The following is a 23368-nucleotide window of genomic DNA, read 5'->3' as shown; positions in this document are numbered from 1 at the left end:
ATATTTTGTTGTTAATGCTAAAAACTGTTTTCTGTATGTTTATTTTGTATCCTTCAACTTTACTGAATTTGTCCATTCTGGCAGTTTTTTGGTTGTGTCTTTAGAATTTTGTGTATATAAGATCATATCATTCATAAGCAAAGGCAGTTTCCCTTCTTTTCTTATTTGGATGCCTTTTACTTTTTTTTTTTTAAGATTTTATTTATTTATTTGACAGAGAGAGATTTCAAGTAGGCAGAGAGAGAGAGAGGAGTAAGCAGGCACCCTGCTGAGCAGAGAGCCCGATGCAGAGCTCGATCCCAGGACCTTGAGATCATGACCTGAGCCGAAGGCAGCGGCTTAACCCACTGAGCCACCCAGGTGCCCTGCCTTTTACTTTTTTTAACTGATTGGCTATGAGTGGTGACAGTAGGTATCATTGTGTTGTTCCTGACCTTAGAGGAAAAGCTTCCAGCTTTCACCATTACGATGTTGGCTATGGGTTTGTCATATGTGGCCTTTGTTGTGTTGAGGTGTCTTTCTCCTATACTTAATTAGTTGACCATTTTTATCATGAAAGGTTGTTGTATTTATAAAATGCCTTTTTTCCACCTGTTGATATGTCAGATGATTTTTTTTTTCTCTTTCTGTTACTGTGTCTCACAGTCACCCATTGATTTGTGTGTGTGGAACTGCCTTGCATTCCAGGGACAGATCCCACTGGATGGTGAGTGGTTCTTTAATGTGTTGTGTGCTAATTAATTTGGTTTGCTAATATTTTGATGAGGATTTTTGCATCTATATTAATCAAGTATATTTGTTTGTAATTTTCTTGTCTTATAGGCTTATCTGGCTTTGGTATCAGGCAATGCTGGCCATGTAAAATAAGTTTGGGAGTTCCTTCTCTTTAATTTTTGGATAGTTTGAGAAAGACCGTCACTGACTCTTCTTTAAATATTTGGTAGAATTTGTGACAATGTGGATGGAACTAGAGAGTATTATTTCACTAAGTCAATTGGAGAAAGACAACTATCACATGATCTCCCTGTTATGAGGAAGTGGTGATGCAACGTGAAGGGGTTTGGGAGGTAGGAAATGAATAAATGAAACAAGATGGGATCAGGAGGGAGACAAACCATAAGAGACTCTTAATGTCACAAAACAAACTAAGGGTTGCTGCGGGGGAGGGAGGGAGAGGATGGTGGGGTTATGGACATTGGGGAGGGTATGTGCTATGGTGAGTGCTGTGAAGTGTGTAAACCTGGCAATTCACAGGCCTGTACCCCTGGGGCTAAAAATATATCATATGTTTATAAAAAAATAAAAAAAATTATAATAAATATTTGGTAGAATTCATTAGTGAAAGTATCTGTTCCTATATGTTTCTGTGTTGGGAGGTAGGAAGTGTGTGTGTGTGTGTGTGTGTGTGTGTGTGTGTGTGTGTGTGTGTGTTGGGACGTTTTGATTACTGATTCAATCTCCTTACGTGATACTTGTCTGCTCAGATTTTCAAATTCTTCACATTTTTTTGAACAGCTCTTAGTTTCATTGATCTTTTTAATTATTTTCTTGTCTCTATTTCATCTATTTTTAAATTTTCTTCCTTTTACTAAATTTGGGCTTAGTTCTTTCTCTAGTGCCTTGACCTGTAAATTGAGGTGGTTGATGCTTTCTTGTGTTTTGATGCAGGTATTTGTGAATTTTTCCTGTAGCAGTACTCTTTGATTCCCTTCACATCTTATGTGTATCTGTTGTAGATTTTTTGTTTTTATAAACTTCCCTCTTAGAACTACTCTTGCAGTGTCCCATAGCTTTTGATATGTTGTGCTTCCATTCCCATTTGTTTCAAGATACTTCTTGATTTTTCTTTTGATTTCTTCTTTGGCCTATATTCAGGAGCATGTTTTGTAGTCTCCATATATTTGTTGTATTTCTAGCTTTCCTCCTGTTATTTATTAATTTCTGGTTCCATACCACTATAGTCAGAAAAGATACTTGGGTTTTTTTCAATCTTTTAAAATTTGCTAAGACTTTTTTTTTTTTTTTTTACTGACCTACATGTGATGTATTCTGGAAAATGTTCTGTATGCACTTGAGAAGAATGTGTATTCTGCTGCTGTTAGTTGGCCTGTTTATACGTGTTAGGTCCATTTGGTCTAAAGTATAGTTCAAGTGCAGTGCTTTCTCACAGGTTTTCTATCTAGATGATCTTGTGTTGGTAGGTAGGGTACTGAATTTCCTTTCTATTATTGTGTTATCTGTTTTTTCCTTCAAATCTGTTAGAATTTGCTTAATGTAATTCAGGTGCTCTAAAGTTGGGTGCATATAGTTGATGATTTTTGTATCTTGATGAATTGACCCCCTTATCACTCACTATGCAGTGACCATCTTTGTCACTTTAACTGTTTTTGGCTTAATGTCAGTTTTGTCTGGTATTAGTATAACTACCCATGTTCTTTTGGCTTCTGTTTGCATGGGGTAGCTTTTGCCATTCCTTTGATTTTATGTGTGTCTTTAGAGCTGAGGTGAGTCCCTGGTAGCATATAATAGGGTATTATTTTTTTTAATCCTGGCAGTAAGTCTGCCTTTTGATTGGAGAATTTGGTCCCTTAACATTTACAGTAATTATTGGCAAGTAAGGACTTACGAATGCCACTTTATTATCTTCTGGCTGTATATATTTCCATTTTCCTTTTCCTCTTGTTGCCTCCCTGTGTAAATAAGAGATTTTTGGTATCAGTATACTTTGATTCCCTTCTTATCTTATGTGTGTCTGTTGTAGTTTTTTGGTTTTGGAGTTCCCATGAGGTTTGCATAACAAATCTTATAGATATCAGTGTATTTTATGCTAATAATAATTTGATTGCATATTAAAAAAATCTATCCTTTTCTCCCCCATTTTATATTTTTGATGACACTATTTACATTGTTAATGGTGTATCCATTAACAAACTGTCAAAGCTATACCTAGGTTTCATACCTTTGGCTTTTAATCTTTAGGTGAATCTTTACCTAGCACAATGCCATATTAACAGTGTTAAGGTATTCTAAGTCTGACTCTACACCAGTGTGTCATATATTTCTATGTTTTCAAGCTACTAATTAGTGTCCTTTTGTTTCAGCTTGAGGAAATCCTTTTAGCATTTTTTTAATTTAAAAAAAAATTCTATTTAAAGTGGGCTCATTACTATTTTATGATCCAATATAAAATAAATACTATTTATTTTAACTTGGAAAGGAGCTCAACATAGGGCTTGAACTCACAACACTGAGATCAAGGACCAAGCTGAGATCAAGTCAAACACTTAATCGACTAAGCTACCCAGGCACCCCCCACTTTGAGCATTTCTTGTGTAGTTTAGTGGCAAAAGTTTAGCAGCTTTTATTAGGGGAAGATTTTATTATTTATTTTTATATGTGTATTATTATTATTGTATGTTTATTGTTATTTAGCATTTCTTATAATGTAGTTTACTGGCAAGAGTTTAGCAGGTTTTGTTTTTTAGGGAAAAATTTTATTATTTCACTTTCATTTCTGATGGACAGCTTTGCTGGGTAAAGTATTCTGGCTGGCAGTTTTTCTCTCAGCACTTTAAATTTATCATCCCACTCTCTCTTTGCCTGTAAGTTGTCGGATGAGAAATCCTCTAAGAGCCTTATGGGGGGTTTCCTTGTGTGAGAGAATTTTTTTTTCTCTTCTAGCTTTTAAAATTCTGTCTTTGATTTTTAGACCATTTCATTATTATATATCTTGGAGAACATTTTGGGTTGAAGGTTTATGGTGACCAAGCTTCATGAACTTGGATATCTAGTTCTCTTCCCATGTCTGAGAAATTCCCAGTCATTATTTCTTTAAATAAGCTTTTCATTCCTTTCTCCCTCTCTTCTGGGACTTTAGTAATATGTACATTGTTTCTTTTGATTGTGCCTTTTCATTATTTTTTCTAATTGTTTAAATTCAACTGATCTGCCTTCTTGCTCACTGCCTCTCTCTTCTGTTCAACTACGCTGTTGAAACTATTGAATTCTTCAGTTCATTGTATTCTTCAGCCCCCAAATTCGGTTCTTTTCTCTTTGTTTAGCTGCTCCTTTTGTTCTTGTATGGTTTCCCTCATACTGTTGAATCACATATGTGTTCTCTTGTAGCTCTGAGCATTTGTACTACAATTATTTTGAATCCTGTGATGGGCAATACCTGCATCTCTGTTTCTTTGGGTCCCGTTACTGAACTCCCCTTTGGTAGAGACATGTTTCCCTCACGTCTTCCAGACTTTATGGATTATTTTTGGTTAGAGAAGACTTTCACTTGCATATGGGGGAGCGCGGATCGCCTTGTGACCAGGTCTAGTGGTGCGGGGCAACAGGTGCAGGAGTGTGCAGTAGCAGTAGGTTCAGTTGGGGCATGATGGCTCTTTGGCTCAAGCCACTGGGGTCCACACTGTTGGTAACAGTGTTCTTGGTGATCACTGCAGGTGTCTGCAGCACCTGTAAGGGCTATTGGGCTTCTCAGCCTCTAGAACCAGTTAGTAGCTAGGGACCAGAGCAGGCAGCATTAGTGGCTAGGGCCAGTGGTGTTCACACTCGACTGTGAGGGGCCAGATATAGGACCCTTGGTAGTGGCAGAGGTCACTTGCTGATAAAGTTGTCGTGATGGGGTCAGGGCAGGTAGCAAGGGCTAGGGCCAACTGGGGGCTCCCTGGCATTGGCAGTGGACCCGAGTGTCTGTGTGCTGCCCTAGAAATTGACACTCTACCCCTGGGTGTGCATATTGCAGTGGAGGTCGGGGACAGGTGTCAGGCTGCAGAAAAGGAGGTGGAGGGCATGCAGGCCCTTGGCCAGAGGGACTCACTCTAGCTGCAAGTGGGCATGGTGGTGCTGGCCAGTAACGGAAGGCAGGGCTCCCCGGGGGCTGTGCTGGGGGCATGCACACTGGAGGAGCTAGTTACAGGTGGCCGTGCTGATGCTGGCCTGCACCGGAAGGCGGGCTTAGTAGTCCTGGAAGAGCATCAGCTTCCTGGTTCTGATAGTGAACGACAGTTATGTCAATGTTAACTGTCGGGAAGGTGGGTGCAGGATATATGGAAACGATGGTTTCTGCAGCTTTTATGTAAGTTAGAAGTAAGTTCAAAGTAAAGTTTAAAAAAAGCTTAAAAGGGGGAGTGGGGCGGGGTGGGGGGTAGTTTACAGTGAAACCAATTAGTACAACTGTGATTTTGATTTTCTTCCCCAGCTGCCTTCAGCTGATTTGGTAGAGAGTGAGCAGGCAGATGATGTCAGGAAGTGACTGAAGTCTAAGCATTCTCTAAAGCTGCGTGAGCTCGTGTCAGTCTGGGTCGTCTGGAAGCAGAAGCAGATGGGAGTTGGGAGTGCAGATGATTCCTTGCAGGAGGGAAGGGGCGTAGCCCAGCTGTGTGCAGTCATTGGCTGGGGGCTGGCTGAGAAGAGCGTGTCCTCAGCTCACACCCTGTGACAGCTGGGGCCCAGGGCTCACCTCTCCCACACTGGGCTCAGCGGTGTCTGCGGTGTGAGGGCGCGAGTCCACGGGTCCCTGAGGAGCCCCTCTCCTTAATGTTCCAGGCACCTCTCCGGAACCCCCTTTCTGTGGAGGACAGGAAAACACAACCGGTTTCCTGGGTCCCATGCCTAGGTGGTGCTTTGACCCCTGCCGAGCGACTGGCCGGGCACATGAGAGCAGGCCGGGGCCACCGGGCTGGCGGAGAGTTCCAAACGAAAACTCCTCTTCAAGGCAGGTGCCAGGCAGCATCAGCTTAAAAGCAGGCTCCAGGCTAGCGGAGGGCGCCCGTGCGAGCGAGCCTGGACATCGCGATGAATTGATTATAAGCAGCTGCAGCTGTGATCAGACTATTTTTAGCCACGGGACTCAAGCAGCTTTCAAAACCTGCTAATAGGAGCCTCACTGGAGCCAGCGAGTAAAACCAGCACAAAAATTTAGCTTTTAATCTAACTGACAGCAGGAATGTGCTCCGTTACGAGCTGGCTTAAAAGGCAAATCCAAGGAAGAGAGCGCTTGCCACTGCCAAGTTTAAGGTAAGTTTTCACACCTGTCATTTTTGAAACTAACTCATTCAGTAAATCTGTCCTCTGCTGCGGCTCGCTCAGTATTGGGTGTGCATTTTGGGTAGACCGAGTCGCTATCCTCAGAGCCTGTTTAGCAGTAACTCGCCCTCTCCCCCCGCCGGTATATCCTGCGGGCAGTGCGGCAGCGCCTGCGAGGGCCGGCCCCATCCACGCTGGCTGCAGTGACGGGCCAGGCTGGCCGAGCTGGGCCCCGGATCGCCCCTGCCTCCTGCAGGGGCCCGGGCAGCCCAGGAAGGGAAGCCTCAGGAGCAGCTGTGGGCGAGGCTGGTGAGCTGTGGCCGCAGCTTCCTTGACCAAGCCTCAAAGTAGGTAAAGGGGATCTCGGGCAGGAAGAGGCCTGTGAGGGGAAGGGACAGGAGTCGCATCTGGGGGCGGGGCCAGGGGACGACTGGAGGCAAACATGACAGAGTCTGGAGTACACAGGAAAAGCCAGTCCGTCTTTACTGTAGTGAGTGCAGGATACAAATAGTTTACAACAACCTCTAGCATTTTCTTAACCATTTGATAAAAAGTTCACTATAATATTTATTGTATAATGAAGAAAGAACAACACATTCAGGGAAAAATTGAGATTAACTTATTTTTCTTAAAAGGTTCATCTCAAGGATGGCAACAAAGTCCAGCTTGTGCCGCCAAACGGTTTTACATGATCAAACCGTGTACAGCTTCTTGTGTGAACTGTTGACTACAAACATTTACCAAATACATAAATCTCTTTTTAAAAAAGCCATTTTAAATATAGCAAAGCAGTGTCTTCTTGCACAGCAAAGTGAAGAAAGTTTCTACAGAGAAATAAAAGTTTTACATTTGTAAAATCTTTTTCACATTCTAATCATCTAGCTTCTTATGATCCAATGCCAGGAGTTTTCTGGTTCCTTATTTACTATGTATTTCTTGTGCGCATGATGGTTAATACAGAAAATAGGTTAATGCTTTATTAGTTGTCCTTACAGTTAAACGAAATGGTAAAACATATATTGTTCTTTTCGAACAAACCCGATTTAGTCTTTAACACAGTGGACATAATTAGGGCTCAAAAGATGGACCATCTGCAGACATACAATGGTGACTCTCACTCAAAGCAGGACGGTTTGCGCACTGAGGGAAGGGGAAGGACAGCTGTTGGAAACTGTACTTGAGCCAGTGCGGCGTCCTCTAAGCCTTTTTTTTTTTTTTTTTTTGTCTTTTAGTAATAAAATACTTCATCTGAAGGATAAAATTTTCTGGTAATGGTGTCATACAAAACACACGAGTCTAAAACGGTAAGAAAACTCAGTTCTAAAGAAACACCATTCGTGTCTTCCCCACTCTGACTTGGTTTCCACCAGGAGATGTGCATGTGTATGTGGTGTTTGTATATGGAGTCTGGGTGAGGGTGTCTGTCAAGTCCACACGCTCCAGGTCACACTGGGCAGACAGGAAAAGGGTTAACAGTCAAATATTCACTTTCTGAAAACGGAATACATTGTTACTTGGTCAGTGTAATTGAAATACAAACTCCGAGCCTCGTGTAATAGTATTTTAGAAAACAGTAGTTGTACTGATTATAAACCTGCATAGAAAGAAAGACTATTGAGATACAGTCAGAAAAGCCATCTCATAAGGCACACAAGAAAATAGTAAATGCGAATGTGGTAACTCCTATTCCAATGTACAGCAGAAGTTCATGAACGTGCATGAAGAGTAAGGGAAGAATCACTTAACACTTTCAAAGCTATAAATGGTTTACAAAGTGGTAAGGATTATCTTGGAAATTCAGTGTCGGGAGACTGTCTTGTCTCAATCAGGTGTGACCTTACAAAGAAACGTCCCGGTATGCAGTTCAGTAAAGTAAGTACATTTGAAAGAGAAACTAATCCTTTCTGAACAAGAGCCCAAGGGCCATCCTGCTGAGAGGAGACAGCATGTCACCGTCCCTTTTTTTGGCCTCTCAAAATTTACTACCTGAACTGTTACTAAAACCGAATTCCATTTTGTAGCTGTGAACACCACAGGTTTCCCCTGTACCTAATACCTATGTGTCAGTCAGGAAGTCTGGCTGATGATTTGTCACAAATAGCATTTGAGGAAAATATCAGAAGCAAGGCAATTTAGGGGGAAAAGCAAAACCTAAGTAAAAAATTGTAGGTAGCTGCTCAACATTAAGTTTAAAATACAAAATAGCAGCAGTTTTTAAACCCTTATTTTGAGTTTCTCAGGAAAGGGAGTATTTAAAAATCTACGATGAAAGTATTTAAAAATCTACAGGACTTTGAATTTTGTTTGTGGCACAAGCCCAGGAAACGGACGAACCTGCCCTCCAGCCCCGCTGTCTCGGTAAGAGGGAGGCCGCGCTTGGAGGCGGAGCGGGGCGCGGCCCGGGTTTCAGGAGGACGGCGCGCCGTGCCAGCCAGCGGTGTGCCCGTGAGAGAATTTCTCCCCACACCGAAGTGCCATTTCGATGCACAGAGAGCTCAGAATGGTAGTATTTTGTAACCAGCTGCATCATTCTATTTTAGAGGGGCCAGGAAGAAAGATCCCTTTCCCCACAAGTATTTTTCCCTAATCATTTACCACTTATAAAACCTTTGTGCTGGTCTCCTATTTTTCCATGTTCTCTAATATTAAATTAAGTCAGCTTTTTCTACTATATTTTTTTCCTCACAAAAGGCAAGTTTTAAATAATGCCTTAAATCTGTTACAACACATTTTATATTTATGCAAGATGAACTTAACACCAGTTTTTTTTTTGCCACTTTGCTATTTATGTACACATATAAAATATATTATGGTATTCAACCCATACAGCACAAAGATTACAACGTAACATCACACATTCACCACGAGTGAGAGGAGAAACCCCTTTATATAATCTTCTGAAAAGACTGGGCTAATAATTAAAATCCAAAGTACAGTATATTTAACAAAATAGTAAATATTAAACAGTGAATACTTAATAAAGATCTCACCTTTTCCCCCCAAATTGGCGGCAATCCACAAAAGTATACTTTTTAATCTGGTGACCATACAATACATAGGTACTTACATCAAAGGTGATAATATATTTAAGATGCTATATACACAAAAGAGTTTGGCTCGACTTTTAATTTACATATAGAATAATAAGTGTTCATGGCTTTTTTTCCCAAGGTTCTGCTTGCAAGATATTTTTGTTTTTTTCCCCTCTTAACATAAATCTAAAAAGTTAAAACAAGATAAAGCTATTCTCTTTAAAAAAAAGTTACAACATACAGCTTTGGCTTATATAAATAATTCATAGCAGAATGTGTTCAAAAGTAGTGAATACAATTTTATATATAGTCATCAATTCATAAGGGTGTTTTCTTTCATATAAAATATACATGAGCTAAAATCAGTTTCTTAGAGATATGAATGTAAAAAGAAACTTCTGACATAGTCCAATTATAGCTTAATATATTAATTTATTTTGTTAATGCTCTATATTTCTAGGCTAGTATTTTCTGAATATCTCATGCGTGTTTTCTACTCTCTCTCTTTTTTATTAGCTAAAGATCACTTGTTTGACCCAATACATTTTTTGCACGTGCAAAACAGTTATGTGTGGGGCTTTTTTGTATTGTTTTAAAATATCAACAGCCCTTCCCATGCACCCCTCTGCAACAGAGACCCATGCCAGGCTGGGTAATTAATATAAATGACATTTTATGTACAGTATTGCTTTCTTGGTTCCTGCTTTTCTACTGCTCTGTTCTACAAAGCATTTTTCTTAAGTAACTACAGTCACTGCACAGTTAAATAAAACAAGTAGGGGCCCTCTAGGTTTCTGCAAGCTAGTGTGGGAGAATTATATATGGGTACACGTTTCTCTGCAAAAACTGGTTATCTTATGAAACAAGTAGTCCAAGGAAGTGCCAGACTAGAATCTGCCTACAGGGCGCTTTGTTTGCCACGGGACGTACATCTGCAGATCTACGAGGCAGGTAAGTGCCCGATTCTGTATGTAACACACACCCACACACACACACACACACACTCACACCCACATACATATATATATATAAAGGGATATATATGTATGTATGTACATATAAATATAGTTAACTCATGTCCTTATTTACCGATGTAGATATGTAGGGCAGTTCGCTGCGGGATCACGAAGTACGAATACCAGCCCAGGAGCCTTAGGTCACCCATGCGTCCATCCTCATTCGCTTGACGGAAGGGCTTTCTCTGTCCTCTGTGGTGGGCGGTCGGCCAAGCACGATTGGAGAATGGAAGTCGCCCCGTGGATCCTCCCGGTCACTCCCATCATAGGAGCTGCTCGAGCTGCTCAGACTGTCCACAGGGGAGCGCCCCATTTCCTGCCAGGGCTGGGGGGGCTGGGGGGGCTGTGGCGGCCGCCGGCGGTGGCTGCTGCTGCTGGAAGCCTGATGGGGTCATTCGATCCCGGGGAAGTGAAATTGGTTCTGACTTAATGTTGGTGTTTTGGTTGGTATTAATGGATAAATTCGAACCCTGAGATAACTGCCCTCCAGCACTGAAGGAAAGACAAGATGTTAGAGGGTGGTGAGTGCATCTGTGTGACCGGAATGATACTGCAGCCTCCACCCAACAGAGCCTGTCCAAATGCCCAGACTGGTTTTAATGACCTCTCCATGGGAGGAAAACAAAACCGGGGTGGCTAGTTCTCCTGCCCAAGCCCTTGGTTCTTCTGCAGATAAAGGAGCCGAAACTGTGTGTCCGCTGCTGTGCGTGGACCAGAACGGGAGAGGAAGCCTTTGGCTTCCCCTCTGCTCCAGCCCTGGGAGAGGCACCGCTCACTGCTCGCACAGTACCTGCAAGGCCGTCACCTGACCCTGTCTTCCAGGGGAGGGCACCGCCTCAGACAGGCCACTCAGAGTAGCGGAGCCTGCATACAGGCTTCTCCCCCGAGCTGAGCGACCCTTTCAGCTCATGGTGTGTTCATTTAGGATGAACAGACCCCCAAGGGCCAATGGGTGAAGAAATGCAAGGAAAACCACCTTGGCTTTCTCCACGGACAGGACGGGAGGAACAGTAGGGGGTGGGCATCTTGTGTGTGGAGCCAGCTAGCTACTGGGTTTCATGTGGATGATCCCAGCCCACTGCCCACACCGTCCCTCACCGAGAAGAGTTCAACGCAGAGAACATTCGTTCTGGGCAGGGTGAGGGGACAGGCGTGAGAAAAGCTTACGGTGGGGCCCAGGGGTATCCAAAAGCCCTAGTAGCAGGGAGAATGTGGGGGCCGCCTGTGCCTCAGTACCCCTTGGTCACCATCTCCAGAGAAGAGAAGCCTTGCCTCCCGAATCTCTTCAGGGAATGCCTAGTTTGAGCAGGACCCAAGCTATTATCCAGAAGCACGTAAAGGAAATATTTTCTCCAAACACTTGTACTACATAAAGAAGAAGTCGTCCTAGGACCGTCATGTGACAGTCAACAGCACCAAAGACTGTAACTGATAGAAAAATAAAGTGCAAGGGCCGGGAGGAGAGATTTGGAGACAATTTCCCGTTACTCACACCAGAGAGCAGAGGGCGGCTTGTCCTAAATGGTGCTGCTGCCAGGCTGACATCTGTCCCAGAGACAGCATGCCCGGGGAGTTGAAGCCCTGCAGGGCGGACAGGTCTGGGCAAGTCAGTGAGTAATCTAGAACAAAGAGAGAAGTATCACTCGTGTGAGAGAGAGAAGGCCCAAGCACAAGCCGGTTACCCCAGCTGCAAGAAGCCAGGTACTTCCTAACTAAAACACACGTCCACACCGACAACAGTTTTTCTTTCGGCAGGTCCTAGCTGCATTTGCTTGTCTGGGATTATCTCGATAAAGTCAGCGTCAACTCTGTGCTACGTGTTTACAGTCTCCTGACTCACAAAAGGTTGAGATCCTTTCTCCAGACTTGTAAATAGAAATAATGGCAGGGCCATTGCTAAGGGACGTGCGCACGCAGCGGTCGCCTGACACGTGCGCACCGCTACCTCCTGGGAAAAGCAGCGACAGACCGGATGGAGCCTAGAGCAGCAGCTCTTCTCTTCCCAAGAAGAGGGGAGCAGGAAGGACACAGCAGCCCTCCTCGTGTGGGGCCAGCTCGGCGGCCAAGTGAAGGATGCCAGCACACAGCGGGTGAGCAGCCGTCGCTTGCGGCCGGGGCTGTCGGAGATCGCTGACTGCGTGCAACACAGCTTCAAGTTCATGAAAAAACTTATGTGTGACAAGAGTGTAACAGAGAATGTGGCTCATTTCCTCAGAAAGGCTCAGTCATAATCACTCTGGCCAAGACCCAGGACATTAGGTATCGTTCACACGTCGAGCTATTTCAGTTCTTCATTAACACTTGTTTTTTCCATTTACTTTCAAAGAGAGGTGGCAAAAACCCTTCTATTTTTAACTGTTTTTTCCCCGTCTCAAGGGAGGTATTTAAGGAAGCCCATCTTCCTAGTGCATTAACATTCATAAAAAAAGGGACTCAGAGGAAAGAACGTAGCTGCTGCTTGGGATCCTGCCGGCCTCCACACTCTGCTCCCGCCATGCTCTCTGACCGCCTCAGCCACTCCCCGCCGAGGTGCGCAGGGGTCCCGCATGCACACCGGTGCCCCCTGCAGCCCCCAGCTCTTGACCTCTAGGTCCACCCAGCTACCTCCTTGGTATGTTCATTTGGATGTCTCTCCAAACCCCTCAAATCTGACACCCGACTGGAATCGTCTCCTCCAAACCTGCTCCTTATCTTAATAAATGGCACCGATATTCACCTCGGTCGTGCCAGAAACCTGTGGGTGTTCTTGATACTTCTCTCCGACTTCCAGCGCCAACCACCAAGGCCCGTCAGTTCTCTGTGTTGTCTCTCAAACCTGCCTGTTTCACCAGCTTTCCTGCCACCGCTTTCCTCTGAGCCATCAGGATCCACTACCTGGGCCACCATGCGAGCCTCCGGACGGTCTCCTAGCACGCAGCCTTGCCCCAGGAACACTAGCTAAAGTGATCTTAAAGTAACAAATGGGCTCACGATACCTCTCTGCCTACACTTTCTGGCTTCCCTGTGCTCTCAACATCCAAAATCTTCAACATGGCCTAGAAATTGTGACTTACCTCTACAGTTTCCACCCTTCACACCCTGCGCCATCCCGATCCCGCCGTGCTCCCTTCTCCCCGGAACAATCTCCCTGCCCCGCGCCGCTGAGTCACGGGTGCCCCTCTAGCGAGGCTTCTCGTAGCTCTTAACACGACTGTGGTACCTGATTCTCACAGCGGTCTGTCCCAAGTTCCGCTGTGAACTATACACTCCCGCGTGCCCAGCCCCACAGCTGCCACCCAGCGAGTGTTCAGCAGGCATGTGCTGAATGGACACACGAGCAGGGCTGCGGAGGGACCTTATGAGGGGCATGACAGGACAAAGCACCGGGGCTCTTCCACATAAAAACTTGCACTTTTGGAAATGTTGATCCTACCTTCATCCCTTTCCTGATCATTTGGCACGAGTCTGACTCTGCACAGAAAGGCAGCTGCCAAACTACAGAAAGATGAAGGTGGACGTGTTTAAAAAGGGCAACGAGACAGAGTAAAAATAATGTTTTTTAAGATTAAGCTTCACACATGCTCTGAAAATGAGCACAGAGACTGAGTCACAGTTAAAAGAAGGAATGAGACTGAGGCCAAGTGATTGATGGCTTTGAGAGAATCAGACTCTGTTTTTATGTTTTGGTAATTCCTTCTGGATTTTTAAAAAACAACTTCATGCTAATCCAACAGCATTTCTTAAGCACGCACAGTGGCACAGGGACATATCCTGGAAAACCCGTCATGAAAGCTCAAGAAACTGCTCTCGCTCCGAACCAGTTCAAGTGCCACCTTCCCCGCTGGAGCGCTTCTGAACATTTCAGGTCGTGCTTTCCCCCCTCTTTCCTCATGCTCTCAGGTCTCAGAGCACAAACTACTAACCTCAGCCGCTTTGACCTCAGCTCCGGCCTGTATCCCGAGCTGGCACGAACCTGGGACAAAAGCTCTGTCCCTGGCATATGGGCGTGCCTACAGCTGGCGATCACCACCAGGACACAGAATTTCTATGAACATGTTATCTCTCGCTTCACTCTAAATTTGCACTTAATAGGTTTGGGCATTTTTTTTCATATTGATTGTTAGAAAAGGTAGTGGACATTCTCCTAAGAGGCTTTCTTTTTTCAACAAAACCTTTTAAAATTCTGTTTTAAATGAACTACACAGCTTTAAGTGACAAGCAAATGTATCAATGGCTGCAGGGAGCGTCAGACAGCAGTGTGAAAGCACCGTGTTAAAGCATTTACTCTGAAGGCTAAAATTAGATGGTTTTTATTACAGTCTGCTTATAAGAATCCTGAAAGGATGAATACCCTGCACTGCAGTCTGAAAGCTGACAAGGTATCGCTTAACTATTTCCTTCTTTCCTTCTTCCTTTGAAGCATCAGGTGTTTGGCTCAGCGGGTAAGAAGGCGAAACCACACCTGCCAACCTTCTGCCTCTCCCCAGAACGGCTGATCTGGAAGAAACCTGCCACGTGCCGGGCCTCTGTGGACAGCCTGCGTGGCCCATGGCACCTCTCCGGTCACTCAGCAGTGCTGACTTTGCCTTACAGACCCCCGCAATAGGTGTTTTAAGATGAAACGTCTAAGTAAACATAAATGAGTGAGAAGCTCCTCTCAGAAAAGAGGAATGACTGACTGGCTCTGAGGAGAAACAAGAAATGTCCTGGTTTTGCTCCTGAGGCACAAGGGACAGAAACTAAAAAAGGTAGGTACACAGAGGAATACACCAGCTGCCCGGCGCAGCCACGCACGTGTCCCCTTCCGGAGTCCCGAGTCCAGGCGGAGGCCGTGCTCCCCCCAGCAGGTCAACACCTGCCAGCCTGGAGGACTGCAGCGAGACGCACCAGAGAAAATGCCAAGCGGCGCTCTCGTCCTGTCTGGTCACAGATTCTGGGAACAGCTCTCTGTTTCTTTGTCAGGGTAAGTAAAAGCGGACACTGGGAAATCATTCCACAATGTATTTTTTTGTACGTTTTTCAAAGCTAACCTTTGTCTTTTAATATGCCCAAATGTGACTCTAAAGAACTGGAGATTATTGATTTCAATCAATATACTTGTAAAAAAAAGAAAATCACAAAAGCACATGGTGATCACCAAACAAAGAAGTACGAGCCACAGAAGGCAAGAGAGCAGGCTTAACCAGTGTTGTAGGCAGTCGGCATGGCTGAGTACACGAGTCCCTGCAGAGGCAAGCTCAGGGTGGTCACAGACACGACTGGGGTAGCTAGAGGCTGAGTGGTGTGAGAACTGCTTATCCTTTGGGTATTCTGTGAGAGAGTAGAAAAAAGGGTCATTATTTGAGTATTTATATTCAGCCTTAGTATTTTAAAAATAACATTCAATTTAAAAGTGACATTTTTCACAGTTTTATGATGTGAACGTCATTATGTCTTAAAGCAGTGATGATGTGGAAAAAAACCTTAGAAATACTAATGTGAACTAAATATTTAATTTCAAGGGACATAGTTTTACATTAATTATTCATTTTCCCTTGTCTTTCATAGTGTTTATCGGTGGCAAGGATATATCCTTAAAACAGAAACCTGCACTCTGGGTGAGAATGCTTTGATGTGTTACCATAAATGAGGACTTGCTGGCACTAAAATACCGCCAGGCTGCCCCAAATCAAACATCTAGGTTTTCGAGCTGAGGAGAGCCAAAAGTCTTTTGTATCCTGAGAGTGTAAGTAAGTTTAGGGATCGAAACCACTTGCACCGGCAGCATTCCCATGTTAGCGTGCTGTGAGGTCCTGGCTTCCTATAGTACAGTTTGCTTCCAGTTTTCCTGCCCTGCGCTCCTACAGTTGCTACACCCACACCCCCACACCCCATGCCCCCCACACCCCCCAGTGCCCCACGCCCATACAAGCTCAGCCTCCCCTACTGTCACCCCCCCCCCCCAGTGACCTATTTCTTGGCAGCAGGTTCCAATACACATCCCTGCTCAGGCACCCGACACTTCTGAAAGGAGAGGCTTTGCGTGGAGAGCTTGTAACTAGCGCACTTCTCATGAGACGGCGAATGGGGCAACACTAAATGCTCGCTGACCGACTCCATCTACACCGTATCCTATCTGTACCGGGAGTGAAAAAACCCAACTACTGAATAATCAAGTCAGCTTGACATGGCCACTCTACGTTTCGGGGGTGACAGCACTTTCTCACGACAGGGGCTTCCGAGAATGCTCCAAAAGCAGGATCAGATAAAGAGAACAGACTCCATGATCCATGGGTTCAGCACCCAAGAAGGCCAAAGCACAACTAGCCCAGGGCTTTTAATATAGAGACATCACCTACGTTTTTCTCCCCAATTCCCGACTCCCTAAGCTTGGGGAGGGGGGAATCATTTCACTTTTCTGAACCTCTCTGTTTGCACAGTAGGGAAGACAGTGATCTTTGTGCTGCCGGCCTTGGGCACTACTGGGAAGCTCTAATGAGCCAAGAGTTGGGAAGTGCTCTGGTGACTGGAGTACCACCCAGATGTAAGACAGTATCCTTAAATGACTCTCCTGAGAAACCCTCTGGCCCACATTTCTATGTCACTTCAGATCCACAGGTGAGACCCCTGGAGCTACCACAAAGCGAGGTTGTTTAGAACAGCAAGGCTTCTCAAGGCATCTCAGCAGCCCGGCTCTCACCATGAGAGTCTTTCTTCACCTTGTGGTTTTCAAAGATTTAGAAATTTATCTTTGAGATTCTGTAACTGGGGAGTGAACTTTAAGTGGGTGGAAGTCAGTGTATGGTAAGTGGGAACACATGTTCATCTCAGCATCAAGTTAATAATTTTAATGAGTTTTTGAGGTAGAGATATACTTTGGACTTAATCTGGAAACTCAGAGTCAGACAGTAGGCAAAAGAACACAGCATGACCCAGTTTGGCCTAACTCTATCCATGCCAGGGCTTCAACTCCATGGCAATCTCCGGGCATGACCTCAAGAAGAGGTGGTGTGTATGTGTGTGTGTGTGTGTAACAGTGAATGCCAATATATCGGCAGGATGCATCAAAGCTCCGAATCTCCAAGGCATTGATTTTTCTGAGTAAGAGACTTGTGGGACCACTAGAGGGCAACATACTGCTACAGAATTGAAAGGAAACACTTGTGACAACTAACTTCTTAAGGGTAAACAGTCGAAGACAAATCATTTCATCTTTAATTATAAACTTCCATTTTCTAATTATTACCATATTACTAAATAAAGTATTTCCCCAGAAGAAAGTCTAAATCTGCACATGATATAATCCAACACCACAGTTGATGGCACACTAGTATATTTTAGTTTACTGAATACAAAACCACATCTCAAACTGTGAGTGATCACGAAGTTAAAGAATGATCTCTTAGTTTAAGGACAGAACACAGACAACCTAATCTAAAAAGACAGAAACTGTGCAAAACACACCAGCATGCGTATATATGTAATAATAAAATATAAATAAAACCAACAGATGCCTTCCCCCCATGCTCTGATGCAATCTGAACCCTTGTCCATGCTACAAACTAAACATTTTCAAGTTTTTCTCCCTTAAGGTCACTAATTCGCAACTGACAGAATTTATATGATTTCTGTGAATTTTGGGTTTTAGTTCCCAAAGAAGAGATAAAAGTTATTTTTAGTCAAATTTATTTTCTAGAAGAGAAGCCAATAGAAATCATTTATTTTAGAAAAAAGAAATCATTTATTTTAGAAAAACTTTTAACAACAGAGTATGTCCTGATACAAAAAGGTAAATTTGTGTATATTAAATTACAGACATTCCTTTTAGCAAACAGGGAATCCCCCTTATGGTTCAGATCATCTCATGCAGTATGAAATAATTCCAACTCTGAAAAAAGTGACCTCACCAAAAATGATGTAATCTTTTTGAAAGAAAGAGAAATAACACAAGACCATGTGTTACAATCTGAGGAACTTTGAGGGTGAAGTCATTTTCTAAAAATATGTTAATAATTTGGGGAACTATATAAGGTATTTTATATCCTTCCTTAAGAAAAAATCTTTAGCAAGTGTCTTGTGATCATTGACAGCTATTGTTTTTAAAGGCTCTGTTCCAATGTTCCCTCCAACAAACAAAATGGGTCAAGATATACAACTATAAGCAGAAAAACGGGATGGACTCAGTAGTACTAGATTGGTTCCGTTATTAAAAGTGCTTGGATAGTGTTTAATAACAGCAAGAAAAACTGTGTAACAAAGGGAACACTGGTTAGATATAAACACTTAAGAGAATTCGTACTTTCCAGATCTTTTGCAACTCCCTTCAAGCAGAAACGCACACTCACCAATTGGAGTCACCAACTCCAATTCTTCTTCCTCCGACTGCACTCAGCACATGAGAGGGATACGGGAGTTACTAAGACTGTTGATACTCAAAAATAAAATATTTCCTTAGAAAAACACGTTATTCGGACACTAGCAGTTGCTTGGAACTCTAAAGAGATGATTAAATATAAGCAGTGAATACAAATATAAATTATTTATCGTATCTCCACTAGTAGCTGCTTTCAGAAGAAAGATTCTTCGGATTCTTGCAGGCCAGGCTTTAAAGCTGCCCCCCTCCCTGGCTTCGTCCACTCCTGTGTCGGCCTCACCCACATACCGCCGGGCTACCGCCACTGTGTTTAAACAGAGTTTCTCATCATGACACCAGTTTATACTTGAAACCCTGAGAGTACTTCGTCCTCGCATCCGTAGCCCACCTGGTCACACACGTCCATTATTTATCTCCTAGATGTATGCTTTTTGGTCAGCAGGAATTATTTTGTTTTCTAATTTCCCACCGCAGCTAGCATAGTGTTACAAAACAAGAAGAACTCCAACAGTAGTTCATAACAGTCTTGGATAACACGGATTTGGATGCAAATACAGCTTTCGTGTGTATAATTTCGCTGCGGAAAAACAGTAACATGTATGAAGCTAATGAGACTGGAAGAGAACTGAACTGATAAATCACGTCCAGAAAAGAGATGAAGGACACATATTTGCTCTTCTCCTAAGCATTCAGAAAATACTAACAGGCTAGAAATAATCTGCTAGCTAGTGCTTTCTTTTACTTGAAGGAGTCAAGTTTCTCTGTCAATCTACGGAAGTCTTTGTAAGCATCAGTGATGGAGGAGACCCGGATCCAAAAGCCAGCCAACCTGCAAACAAACGGTAATACAGGCAGGCTGGTTGCCAACTCTGAAAAACAAGCGCCCAGCCTACAGCTGCTGTCTCAAATGTGGGCGAGAGGCCTTTCAGCGGCAGAGTTACACAGATCTTCACAGGCCTCCAACCACAGGACCCGCATGCAAATACCGCAGGTAAGTGCTGTGTGGTTTCCACTTGCACCTGCCAGGCCAAGGGTGTAAAATAGTTTATATGGCAAATTCTGAGTCTTCTAAGAGCTGCTTCATGATCTCTGAAAGAAAGCCCAGACAGAGATAGTTCTGACCAGCAGCTGAAGTCCTCCATGCAGGTCTGCCCTTACCTTCTGCAGTTGACTGAGCCTTAAATGAAACTTTCTGTAGCCTCTCTGAAAGACAGGGGCAGGTGTTCGACATCCTGTTCCTAAACGGTGAGCCAAATGACTACCCTGAATGCCCACATGTTTTTCTTTTCGGGGTTACCTGTTACACCTGTGTGTATCTTTAACTCGGTATCCTGCAATAATTTTACCCGTAGAGAGCGGCTGTGAAGAGAGCGCACCATCACAGCACACACCCCAGCACCACCCCACCCGGGTCTGCCTCTCAAAGAAGCACGAGACAACTGTCAAACTGACAGAGAAACCAGCAATAACTGAGGCTACAGGACTTCACCTGGATTTCACCCGTCTTTCACCGATGTCCTTTTTCTACTCCAGGACTGGATGCTGCATCCCACATGCCCTTACCGGTCACATACCCTTCGTCTCCTCTGGTCTGTGACCGCTCCCTCCATCTTTCCTCATTTTGCATGACCTTAAAAACTGCAGAGTAGGGGTGCCTGGGTGGCTCAGTGGGTTAAGCCGCTGCCTTTGGCTCAGGTCATGATCTCGGGGTCCTGGGATCGAGTCCCGCATCGGGCTCTCTGCTCAGCAGGGAGTCTGCTTCCCTCTCTTTCTCTCTGCCTGCCTCTCAGTCTACTTGTGATTTCTCTCTGTCAAATAAATAAATAAAATCTTTGGATAAAAAAAAAACTGCAGAGTACTGGGTGGATATCTCATGGAACGTCCCGTAATTTGGGTCTTAAATTTTCTTGGATAGAGAGCATGGATTTTTGGAAGAGTACCAAAGAGGTGATGTGACCCTCTTAGCACATACCAGAAGGTATGTCAGTTCATTATTGGTGATGTTAAACTCGATTGCTGGTGAAAGTCGCGTCTTCGAGGACTCCCTACTACAAAATTACTATTGTTCCCTTTGTCAGTTATTTGGGGAGAGACATTTTGAGGCTATGCAAACACCCTGTTTTTCCTTAAACTTTCACTCACTCATTTTAGCATCCATTGACCCTGTCTGGCCATGATCTCTGTACTGTGGTAATGACAGTGATGATTTGCTATTTCTCTCATTCTTTCTACATGTAATAATTAGAACTCTTCTCTAAGGAAGAGCTGTTTCTTTCATCATTTTTATCAATAACAGACTTGGTATTTTGTATTCCTTGGGTACTAATCCAATACTATTGTTACTTATTTTGTTGCTTAAATTGTTCTAGTTTGGGCCACTGGAGCTCTTCAGAGAGGCTGGTTCCTGTAAGCATTTCACCTGCACTTCCTTATCCTCTGGCACCTCCGACTCATCCTGTATTTTCATTGCCCCCACTCTATAATCAATCATTTTTCCAAGGAATCCTGATTCCTCTTATTGGAGAATGTTTAGAAACGAAGATCTGAGTACTAGGTGTGTTCAGTTATCAGGTGCCATTACCTGAAGGGTCTGTCGGTAGAGCTAGGAAATATATGAGGTACACTATTCACGTGTATATACATTGATATTTCTCTATCTATGTTAAGAAAGTAAGTTCATACTGAAACTTCCAACAATAGCCCAGAAACACAGTGTTCACTGTAGCCTTCCTTCCCCAACCCCAACCACCTTGCTTATTTGTAAGTCACCCCCCCCCCCCGAACAATGAAAAACCTGGCTTTATCTACAATGTATTCACTGTTTGAGTGTTGTCTAACAAATGTACCCTCTTGAGCACAACGACTTCCTCATTTTTTTGTTTTCTCTATCTAGAGTTAAAACCGTTTCCAAAGTTACTGAGAGCTCCTTCCCCGTCCCCTTCCGGATCATCCTGTCACAGACTTGTACTACAGCCATATTCATGTGTCACAGTCTGTATTCCATCTGCAGTTCCCCTGGAATCCTGGTTGATTTTTAACCGCATATAGTAAAACCACTCTTTCTACAGTTTTATGAGTTTTAACAGAGGCATAGACTCATATGTACACCCACCAGCACAGGATCACTGAAGAGTTCCATCGCCTCAAAAATTCACCTCACATACCCTTTGCAGTCAACTCCTCTCTCCATCCCTGGCAACTACTGATCTGTTTTGCATTTTGCAGAATGAAATATAAATAGAATCAAATGCTATGTAGTCTTTTGGATCCAGCTTCTTTCACTTAGCAAAACTCATTTAAGATCATCTATACTGCTGTGAATAAGTGGCTCGTCCCTTTTTTTTGCTGAGCAGTACTCTTTGGATGTACCACAGTGTGTATATGCATCGATTCTTCTGTTGGAAGGACATCTAGGTTGTTCTCAGTTTTTGGCAACTGTGAAAAATACAGATTTCTATAAGCACAGTTCTCCGAGAGGACTGTTGGGTTGTATGACAAGTATATATTTAACTTTGTAAGACATTGTTGATCTGTTTTCCCAAGTGGTGTGTGACTTTGCTCTAAGCATGAATATACGAGAGTTCTTGTTGCTCTGCATCCTTGTCAGAACTTGGCATTTTAGAATGCTGGGTTTTTGTTTTGTTTTTAAGTAGCCCTCATCGGGCCTTGAACTCGCCTTGAACTCTGATATCAGCGGGTCTTGAACTCTGATATCAAAACCTGAGCTGAAATCAAGAGCTGGACACTTAACCGACTGAGCCAACCAGGCACCCGAGTAAAGCTGACCCATGATGTTACATTTTTTCAGGTGTGCAACACAGCAGTTCCCCAACTCCATACAGTATGCTGTGCTCACAAGTGTAGCTTTTCCATCTGTCCCCATACAATGCTATCACAGTACCACTGATTTTATTTTTTAAATCTTAGCCATCCTAATAGATGTACAGTTTTATTATCATAGAAGCAGGTAGGTCCTTTACGAGTATGTGATTTGCAAACAGTTTCTCCTCATCTGTAGGCTGTCTTTTTATTCTCTGGGTAGGACCTTTTACAGAGTAAAACTTTTTGATAGTGAAACTATTTTGATAGCATCAATATATCAGAATTTTCTTTATGGATTGTGTTTTTGGTGTATTGTTTCTTCCAAAATTTTCTTCTAAAAGTTTCAGAGTTTTGTATTTTATGCTTGAGTCTATGATGCGTTTTTAGTTAATTTTTGAATAAGGTATGATTTGTATTTTGAGGTTTTATTTTTGCATATGGATGGTGAACTGTTCCAGGAGAGTCAGTTGGACCAGCTATCCTTTCTCGGCTGAACTGCTTTACTGCCTTTGTCAAAATACAACAGAATATATCTGTGTAGGTCTATTTTCTGGGCTCTCTGTTTTGTCCACTGGCGCCCACCTTTCTGCCAGTACCTCTTTCATTCTTGATATTGATAACCTGTGCCTTCTCTTTTAATTTGGTCAGCTTGGCCAGAAGTTTAGCAATCAAAAAACTAGGCTTTGCTTGATTGCTTTTCTCTATTGCTTTCATTTTAAATTTCATTTATTTCTGAATTTTTTCTTTTGATTGCTTTGGGTTAAGTTTTTGCTCTTCTTTCTTGAGTTTATGAGTTTTAACAAAAGTTTACTGATTTAGTACCTTCTCTTTTCTAATATAAACATCAAATGCTGTAAGTTTCCCTCTCTCATATACATACATATACACACACATACACACATACATATTTTATAATTTCTCCTAAGATTTCCTCTTTGACCCAGAGATTATTTAAAAGTGTGTTAATTTCTCAATATATAAGGATTTTTCCTTTCTGTTATGATTTCATTATGATCAGAGAATATAATCTAGTTGATTTTAACTCTTTGATATTTGTTGAGATTTACTTTATGGCACAGGTAATGGTCTATCTTGGTGAATGTTCCAAGGGCCCTTAAGAAAAATGTTAT

At 43.2% G+C, this 23368-nt stretch overlaps 1 pseudogene across 1 annotated transcript in view; it reads right to left on the bottom strand.

Annotated features, from left to right (window-relative positions):
• Positions 1–9724: 9724 nt before the first annotated feature.
• LOC309867652 (myocyte-specific enhancer factor 2A-like) overlaps positions 9725–23368 on the bottom strand; it is a 69349-nt pseudogene continuing 55705 nt past the window's right edge. The window contains exons 2-4 of the transcript XR_014316723.1: positions 15247–15373; positions 11577–11703; positions 9725–10576 (exon numbers count right to left, since the gene is read on the bottom strand). The product of XR_014316723.1 is annotated as a myocyte-specific enhancer factor 2A-like (transcript). The remainder of the gene's footprint in view (positions 10577–11576; positions 11704–15246; positions 15374–23368) is intronic.

This window comes from Mustela nivalis (assembly GCF_964662115.1).
Source record: "Mustela nivalis genome assembly, chromosome: 6".
In the NCBI taxonomy this organism is placed as follows: Eukaryota; Metazoa; Chordata; class Mammalia; order Carnivora; family Mustelidae; genus Mustela; species Mustela nivalis.
This window is presented reverse-complemented; position numbering and strand designations above follow the sequence as displayed.